The sequence below is a fragment of the Miscanthus floridulus genome, chromosome 3 (assembly GCF_019320115.1).
Source record: "Miscanthus floridulus cultivar M001 chromosome 3, ASM1932011v1, whole genome shotgun sequence".
Lineage (NCBI taxonomy): Eukaryota > Viridiplantae > Streptophyta > Magnoliopsida > Poales > Poaceae > Miscanthus > Miscanthus floridulus.
This window is the reverse complement of record NC_089582.1, coordinates 89,382,646-89,391,550: the sequence shown is the minus strand read 5'-3', so window position 1 is coordinate 89,391,550 and position 8,905 is coordinate 89,382,646. Positions and strand designations below refer to the sequence as shown.

Below are 8,905 nucleotides of genomic sequence, written 5' to 3'. Positions count from 1 at the left end.
CATGCATTGTAGAAACCTTGTTCTGGTGTTGCAACAAGTAATATTTCTTTGTTCCATTAGTCTTCTTTTCTAATGTTGCTTTCTCGCATTGCACTTTGTTCTGTTGTTGCAGTAGCCTTGTTCTGACGTTGCAACAAGTAATATTTAGTCTTTTTTTTTTATCTTGCATCTCGCATTGCAATAACTTTGTTCTGTTGTTGCAGTCGCCTTATTCTGATGTTGCAGTACACTTGTTCTGATGTTGCAAATAAGTAATAGTTTTGATGTTTGCATCTCACATTGCTCCATGTTGCAACAGATCTTCTGATAAAAAATTTTCTCATTGGACATTCGGGGTGATGGAGCATGGCGGGGATAGGGCGTGGAGGGCAACGGGCGTGCAGGGGATGGTGGCACGGCGGGGGATGGCGACATGACAAGGCACGGCGACACAGCGGGGGATGGGCTGCACGCGGGGGGGGGGGGGGGGGGGGCTCGTTTTCAAACGCGGGGGCGCGCTCATTCTATTCGCATTGGATAGGTTGTCCTGTGGGGCGTCTGGGCGCTAGTTGCATCATTATAAAAAGGATAACATAAATATGGGAAGAGACTAGTGCAGAGTTTAATAGACTAAGGGCCTGTTTGGAAGCCCGGTATTTATCCTAAAACCCTTGTAAATTACAAGTTCCAAATTTTTTTCGGTCTAGAATGGAATTTACTGTTTGGATGACCGGTGAGCCTACTAAATTTGCATCTCGGTTTGGCCCAAAACTATTGGAAAAGAAATGTTGCCTCCTCAGGTCTTGGAAAAATATGACAAATCGGGCTTGTCTCACGGATGATTTGAAGCTCCGCTGAAATGACGCTGGTGCCCCCACTCAACCCTGATGGTCCGCTACTGTCCCATGGCAAGCGGCGTGCCGAGGTGGGGATGGACCACCAGCCTAAACGCGCCGTCGCCGCCTGCATCCTTGCGTCACACCTTAGCCACGACATCGCCGCACGCGTCGCGCGGCGCAGAGACCCGGCGGCCATAGGAGCCCTCGACCATGAGCGCCTCTTTGGTGTCCGAGGGAGGATGCGACGACGTCATGGCCGGAGGCATGGAGGCTGCTAATGTGGTGGCGGACGAAGAGGAGAGGTGACCTGCTGCCGGTGTCGGCGCCATCGTAGATGACCCAACACTCAGCCAGGCTAAGCCTCTTGCACGGACAGTGAGGAGTGGCATCCCCGTGGCATCCAACAAGATACTGCTCTAAAAGCTGGCAGGTGAGTTGGTGAGGCATCATAAACTAGCAATGATAATGCTCCAGGGCATCCGTCCGTCTGGATGGGACGGAACCACCTCGCGCTGCGCACCTTTGCGCCTCGCGCCCTCGCATGGTCGCACTGGACCCGCCTCGCACAGCGCACCCTGCCTATGCCTCGTGCCGTCTATGCCTCGCACCCCCGCTCGTGCCTCGCGCCCCGCACTGCCCGCGCCTCGCGCTGCGCTCCCCCGTGCCGCATCAACCAGCCTCCAATTGGCAGCAACAAGTACAAGACTACATGTTGCAACCATGTATTTCAGATGTATGTTGCATATGTTTCATCTGGATGTTGCTAAAGTAGATCTGGTGTTGCATATATTGCAATGGCTATACACGTATGTTTCAAATGTTTCAGCTGTTTCAAACGTATGTTGCAAGTGTTTTATCTAGATGTTGCATATGTTGTAGTGGCTATACATGTATGTTGCAAGTGTATGTTCCAAATGTTTTAGACCTATGTTGCAAGTGTTTCATCTGGATGTTGCATATGTTTCAAACATATGTTGCAAGCGTCTATTCAAAATGTTTCATCTATTTCAGACGTTTGTTGCAAGTGTGTTTATCTGGATGTTGTAGTTGCTATACAAATATGTTGCAAACGTATGTTTGTAAATGTTTCACATGTTTCAGATGTATGTTGCAGAAGTGCTTCATGTTACAACATTAGCAGGTGAAGGAGGTCCCCGCGAGCATAGCGGTCCCTGCGTGTGCGAGAAGCAAAGCGGGCGTGGGTGGTCCCCACCTGCATGCGCATCAACATGCATGTGGCACGCAACTACATGCGTACATGCATGGCATGCAGGAACAGTAGTTGCATGCAGCATGTGGAGGCGAGCATGCAAGCGCAATAGTTGCATGCGGGACAGGCGGGGCAGACGCCGTTCCATTTCTTCATGAGTGGAGCGCATTATTTTTGCGTGGGAACCGTGCATGGGGTGGAAAAATTGCTGCCACTCCTGCAACTGCATGCAGTAGAGAGATGGCACTACTGGTGCATGCGAGATGGAGCGGGGCGTGCAGGTGGGTGCTCGGCGCTGGGGCAAGCACGCAAGAGGAGGTGAGGCATGGCAATAAGGGCGGATAGCACGGCGGGGCAGGCGCGCGCGTCCGGACGGGGGCTAGTGTCCGGACATGCGGACGCTAGCCACGCCCAACTAGCAATAGTGCGATAGTGAGTGGCTCGGATGTCAGCGGATGTGGTAGTCGGCGAGCGAATTTCTGACATTGTGCTTCCAAACAATATCCCACGAGCCAATGGTTATCCACTAGTGTTCTTGTGCACATCAGAATACAAGTGTTATCATTTTATAGGTGTATATGTTTTCGTAACATCCAAATAAGTCCTAAGGGCATATTTGATACCCCTTCGATTATAATAATAAGATTATATAATTAAATTTATGATGGATTCAAAACTCTTGATTACTATAATTCCAAACTCTTGAGTACTATAATTCTATAATCCAGGTGAGACCAGGTTATTACAGGGGATTAAACAGGCTACAACATGTAGCTATCGCCTACAGTGTAAGAAAAAAATTACATGCTAATCATATTTTGTGACGTACGTTAGCTATCATGGCTTCATGGTAGTCTAGTCTATGGTACTCAAAATATTGTCATTTAAAGTTGCAAAATAAAAATATTTACCATATCTAATAGATGACACATGCATCAATTAGATTAAAGAAGATTTTTATATATCTAAAACTTTCTTTATCCATCCTAATTTACAAAATTAAAATTAAATAAATATATTTATCTATTACCTCCTAGAAAGTAATATATAACTAGCCACTGTTGCCCGTGCTTTGCTGTGGGTGATGTGCTTGGTATAGAAAAAACATCAATTCGTCATGTGTGGGTGTGGTGCAGTGCAGTGCAGCAGCACATACGATTCATGTTCAACTCATCCAAGTGGGCGCATGCGCATTGAATGCAGCAGGTGGATAAACGAGAAGAGCATGTACTGCAAGCCATCTACCGCCACCGTCCACCACTTTGGTGTAAGCAGGTGGACAAACATTTAATGCTTGTTGTCATGTACAAATAGAAATTTACTATTAGTAAGTTCAAAAAAATAAAAATGTATTATTAGTAAGTAAAAATAGGTCATGACTTTTAGGATCATAGTATTACCACGTATCTCTCCAGCTAAATTCATGAGAGATATATATTCGGCATAGATGAATCACTCTATTGTCCTTGCATACATTCAGCCATTCACGTTGGTAGATGAACCAACAACTCATCCAAGTGGGCACATGCGCATTGAATGCAGCAGGTGGATAAACGAGAAGAGCATGTACTGCAGGCCAGCTACCGCCACCGTCCACCACTTTGGTGTAAGCAGGTGGACAAAAATTTAATGCTTGTTGTCCTGTACAAATAGAAATTTATTATCAGTAAGTTCAAAAAAATAAAAGTGTATTATTAGTATGTAAAAACAGGTCGTGACTTTTAGGATCATAGTATTATCACATATCTCTCCAGCTAAATTCACGGGAGACATATATTCTGTAACTAAACTAACAACACTTTGCAACAGTAACCAACAAAAATGCAGTGAGTATCATGTACTTACTTCGTTGGTTTCATGTCTACATTGAACACGCGCGAAGTAGGTTTCATGTCTACATTGAACATGTGAAGTAGGTCGAAAGTAGGTGGGCATATTTAATGTCTCTCCTATACCGAAGGGAACAAGACCTATAGAAATTTCTGAGTCAAACCCAACAAAAATGCAGACATGAAATAGCCTATAGAATTATCACCCGAGTAGAATTTAACCCCAAAGAGCATACAAAGGAGCTGAACTAAAACTATTCCAGTGATATGCAGTGAGTATCATGGAAAAGCAGGCAACCGATCAATTTAATTGGAATTTAAGAATCACAGCCCTGATGACTAAGCAGCAATTGAAGCCTCCCCCAGCGACTTGCCATAGTAAACTCCACAAGAAAACAACTATATATAAAAGTAGGCACACTACTTTTCCCCCTAGCATAACTGCTACAAATAAACACTGCTACTAACAGCAGTCCTTACTATATACTCACATTGGCCAAGATGGTTCCTTTTCCTGATTATTAATGTTGTGATTGAATGCCTGGCACTGTTTACTAAACCAAAGTCTACTTGTTTGGTACTTCCACCAGACCCAAGACATTTTAGTATGTTCAATGTTGGTATTTTGTACTCGCAAATAGTTATACTGCAACATGAGCACAAAAGAACCGAAAAAGATAGCGTGACCAATCTGAATTAGGCTATTAACTTGTTAGGTATAATTTAATTGGACTCTTTGTTAGGTATAATTTAATTGGACTCTGGAGTAAACAGGAGGAATAGGAGAAGAACCTACCAAAGTAGGAGGCTGCATTTGCTTTGTACATATCCAGGCCAAAAAGAATATCCAGGCTGAAAATTAAACCCACCAAGATTAGAAAAATTGGAGGACTAAGAAACTTTTAAAAGCATCACAAATGACAGGATCAAAGACCTGAACACTATTAATTACAATAAAAGGCACCCTAACTGCTGGTATGCGCCGTTAAATATTACCAATAACCAAATTTAGGCTAGTGCCTACTAATCCAAATAGAGATGGGAAATGCTGTGGTATTTAAAGTTGAAGCGCTGTGATGTTGTTTGTAACATTGGCAAGGTCATATAATTCATGGTAATAGTAGAAAAACCAAAGCAAACCTCAGCATATCAAAATTGACTAACTGAGGCATGAAATTTTCAAACTGACCACATTAAGCCAACCTGTACAAACAGCGGCACCATTCTCTGTTGCTGTAGAAACATGTTCCATACTGTTGACCAAGATGGAAAAATTGCACTACTAATAAACATAAACAATATACAGAAATTAGGATCTTAGTAACAGTGATAGGATGTTATCAGTAGGATACCGATATACAAAAAGCAAATCTGATAGTGTAAGACTATTGAGATCTCAGTACTATAATATGGCCACTTCAGAAAAACAAAAACACATACTGAGCTATGCAGCAAGAGGATAAGAAAAATAAAAATCTAACCCATCAAAGGCCATGCCAGTCTCAGAAGAACTAACATGTATTGAATTATGTAGCAGCAAGGTAAGAAAAACTAAAACCTAACCCATTGAAGGCCTCGTGAGCAGCAATTAGGTATAAACATAAATTGCTCTTTGCCTCTGTTTACCTAAAACATAGGGAAAACGTGCAATATGCAGAAAAGAAATTTTAGACATCTCTCGAATGAAGATAGGAACAGTAAATTGTACGTAGTACTGAAATTATGAACATACCCATTTTTTTTTGCGATTGCTGCACGGACCAATATACCAAGGATCAGTGACTTTCAGTTGTCCCCATAGCACCCAAAATCGATCTCATGCATACCGAAGGAAGATATGGCAATAGGCTGCTCCAAATTACATACCAAATAAATATACAGCCTACTAGTCTGAAGAAAACATTGCAATTATTAGTGTAACCGCAAGACTGGACGGAAAAAGATGAACGATCTTTCTTCTTATGAAGCAGCAGGCAAGCGTCGTCGATGGTGCTCAAAATGTCAAGGAAACGTTAACTGGGCCAAAATAAAAGCAAGTAGAGCACAAGGAAGCACAAAATTCATACCCAAAAACTCAAAGAAACAGGAGAGCCAAAACTGACTGCACACAACCAAAGTGTATGGCAATGTAATCCTTGGGAATAGGGCATCTGCTCAGAAATGACAGTATATAATTTGGCTGTCATAGGCAATGATCATAGATAATGAACAGGCAAAGGAAGAAATCATCACAGGCAATGGCATGACAACCTCAGATCTCATAAGTAAGAGCGAATTCAAGCCTCATAGTAATAAACTAAACATGCAATCAGCAGTAGCTCTCATTGTTGCGTCCAAAGTACACAAAACAGAACAGGCAGGAATGAATGCAAGAAAACAGAAGCAACCAATTGATCATTGCCTCAGGTATCATGGGACAGGCAGAAAATGATGCATGTGAGGGAGATATTTCCCCCTCCAACCAATGGGGTGACGACACGCGGTCCGCCACTGTAAAGCGATGATGGGGTAAAGCTGGACCGCAGGTCGGGAAACGGATAGTGGAAATTAGTTTTGCTACCGTGGATACGCCCAGCATGGGCCAAACTCAGACGCATTGCCTAAGTTGCCAACAACTCAACATAGTAAAAAAAATGTAAGAGGAAGAATCTGTGGAAAGGCTTCTAAAAAAGGTACGCCAAACTCATGAGCATTGCCTTAGGTATCAAAAAAAAGAAAGAGATGTAATCTGTGAAAAGGCAGACCATGATCATTACATAGACCACAAAACATAATTTATGGTGCAATCATCATAGCAGTAGCCCATTCCCTCAATTTTAAACGTAACAATAGGAATTCGTACTCATCACTGCACATGACTGAAATGCAAATAATAAGCCCAAAAACATCAGCATGGCAGTGCACATAGTGTCAAACAAATATGACTGCCATGCTCATGTGCTCAGATCTCTGTCATAATAGCTGCCTGCTCTCAGATCTAGCAGAATTGAGCAGATCATGACCTATGGAACAAGAATATTCGCAGTAACCATGTAGATGGACAGGAGAAAAGGAGGAGAACACCAGATCTACGGTGAAATTGAGCCCGCCTCCATGCATATGCCACATCAGGAGAGAGGGAGAGGGAGAGGGAGAAATTGAGAGGGAGTAAACCAACGAGTGTTGTGCATATGCCACATCAGGAGAGAGGGAGAGGGAGAGAGAGAGAGAGAGAGAGAGAGAGAGAGAGAGAGAGAGAGAGAGAGAGGAGGAGTAAACCAGCGAGCGAACGGATCGAGGAAGAGCAAAGCCTCGCCGACTGTCTGTAGGAGCTTGCATGGAGGGGGCAGCCATCGTCGCCGGCGGTGTCCATCCGCGCCGGGCCACACGCGCCGGCCGCACCATGCCGCGCCGCAGGGGCCGCCCGCGCGGGGGGAGGGAGGGGGCCGGCCGCCGGGCTCTGTTCGCGCCGTCGGCTCGCGCACGTCGCTGCCTCGGGACGGAACCACAGAGGGTGGAAGGGGAGAGAGGAACGGATAGGAGGCAGGTGAGGGAGATATCGGTGAATTGTTTTTATCTGATGACAAGGAGGAGAGACATTAAATGTGTCCACCTGCCCAACTTGTTTTTATGTGATGGTAGCATGGAGGGGAGGCATTAAATGTGTCCACCTGCTTTCGACCGACCCTGCGTAGGTGAAGATGTCTAGTGCTTTCAAATTTACTGAGTGAATTTCTGGATAGCTTAGGGAGACACTTGTGCATGCATGGAAATTTACTGCCTAGTATCCATTGATAGTAAATTCATTAATGTAAAAGGAGAAGGCACATGTGATGTAAATTCCTCCTGTCATAGTAACTTTTTTTATGTAAAAGACACGTGAAAGCACAGTGACGTAAATCCTCCCACCGTAGTAACTTTTTACATGCAAAGTACACCTATAGTTTACATTGTCCTTTCATACATGATCATTCAATTTTTCATCTACTTCATTGAATGCGTCCACTTGCTCCATCTATCCACTGTCGAATGCATGGAGGAAGGCCGGTTGTGACACGCTTCATCTGAGTCGTGGAATTTCTATCTAACGCACCAACTAAATAGAACGTACGTGGACACCCTAGGAGGCCGCCTATTCAGCGTGCCTTTGTATCTTTAATTCTATCCATCCGATCTTATTAAATGAGCGACTCACGGTTATTTGGGAGTACCACCGCAAAGCCCTATCTGACTGTAACCATGACTGACGTCGACATGACGCTGTAGAAGCTCTTAATTGATTTTGTCATCCGTTTAATGTGCATATATGAAAGAACAACTACAAGTGTAACCCAAGTCAACAATGAAGTAACATATATAAGATGTTTATTTGTTAGTTGTGGAGCTGATGAACTAAACGTTTTTAATAGTGCATTTGTTTATAGAAACATAAGCATTGCGCCATGCTGGAGGTCACTACCTCGTCAACTGGCCAACCGTCTGCATGCCAAGAGATCTAGGGGGCCTAGGGGTGTCTGACCTGGACAGATTTGGGAGAGCACTACGCTTACGATGGCTATGGTAGGAATGGATTGATGACTCCAAACTATGGGTGGGAACAAAAGTACCATGTAACGACATAGATCATCTCTCTCCTGTTCAACTCTTCCACCACGGTCACCATAGGCAATGGTCACAAAAGCCCGGTTCTGGCACCATGCCTGGATAGAAGGTGAAGCACCTAGGTATCTAGCGCCCAACCTTTTCAAGCTGGTGCGCAGAAAACATAGGATGGTACGCCAGGAACTACTCAATGGGAACTAGATCAGCAGATCACTACTGGGTCAGATTACTAAATGTGTGGCTGCAAGATTATGTGCAAGACTATCACTTGGAAGGATGCCTGATGGTATTTACTCCACTCGCACGGCATATAGAATTCACATCGAACATTTCAGCATGATCTCATCTGGAAGGCACATGTGAAAAATAAATGCAAGGTACACGCCTGGATCCTCATGCACGGTAAAATTCTAACGGCCGACCATCTAGAGAAGAGAGGGTGGCCACACCAGGAGCACTTCCCTTGT

The 8,905-nt window shown here is 44.2% G+C and overlaps 1 long non-coding RNA gene across 2 annotated transcripts; it reads right to left on the bottom strand.

Annotated features, from left to right (window-relative positions):
• Positions 1 to 3,404: 3,404 nt before the first annotated feature.
• LOC136546076 (uncharacterized) lies at positions 3,405 to 7,206 on the bottom strand. 2 transcript variants are annotated; one of them, XR_010781245.1, is made up of 5 exons: positions 7,116 to 7,206; positions 5,061 to 5,747; positions 4,654 to 4,709; positions 3,874 to 3,998; positions 3,405 to 3,669 (listed from the first exon to the last, which is right to left on the bottom strand). It is a non-coding gene; the product is annotated as an uncharacterized lncRNA (long non-coding RNA). The 2 variants fall into 2 exon arrangements; XR_010781244.1 differs by lacking the exon at positions 7,116 to 7,206 and having other exon boundaries at positions 5,061 to 7,056.
• Between the last annotated feature and the right edge of the window lie 1,699 nt (positions 7,207 to 8,905).